The sequence below is a fragment of the Penaeus monodon genome, chromosome 22, assembly GCF_015228065.2.
Source record: "Penaeus monodon isolate SGIC_2016 chromosome 22, NSTDA_Pmon_1, whole genome shotgun sequence".
NCBI classification, from domain to species: Eukaryota; Metazoa; Arthropoda; class Malacostraca; order Decapoda; family Penaeidae; genus Penaeus; species Penaeus monodon.
In genome coordinates this window covers 39,873,275-39,873,728 of record NC_051407.1, presented here as the reverse complement: position 1 = coordinate 39,873,728, position 454 = coordinate 39,873,275, and the positions used below count along the sequence as shown (strand labels likewise).

At 38.3% G+C, this 454-nt stretch overlaps 1 protein-coding gene across 3 annotated transcripts in view; it reads right to left on the bottom strand.

Moving 5' to 3' along the window:
- The window catches only part of LOC119587132 (pancreatic triacylglycerol lipase-like), a 19,007-nt gene that overhangs the window by 2,930 nt on the left and 15,623 nt on the right, over positions 1–454 (bottom strand). The gene's annotated exons all lie outside the window — the stretch shown is intronic.

Genomic DNA, 454 nt, shown 5'->3' with positions numbered 1-454 from the left:
GATCTTTAGTCTCTGGTTAAAGTCCCTCGCAGCGAACATTCAGAATATTTGAAGGAATATCTTGAATGGAGTTTGCACATCAGATAAAATAAACAAATAATATGCAAATTATTGCAGTCAGCGGGAAATTTTGCTCTGGATCTCCTGATTGGAGGCTACAGTTAAGATTTATTATCAGAATGAGCTGATAAAAAATACAGAAAAAAACGCGATTTTTTTTTTTTAAATAGAAAGTCCGTTAGATCCACGTTGATGATGAAGGAATACTGGCCTTGTACTACCTTGTACTAGTAAATCAGATTCAAGGTATAATTTGCAGGTTGAAAGCCGTCCGTGCTGAGGCTGATTCTATGACTGCAATGATGCTCTGGGTTATGACGCTATGTAAGTGATCTTGCGCAATATGGCAGCCTACTTCCATCTCGCAGTGGCAGCTAGTTCTGCACTTTATAAC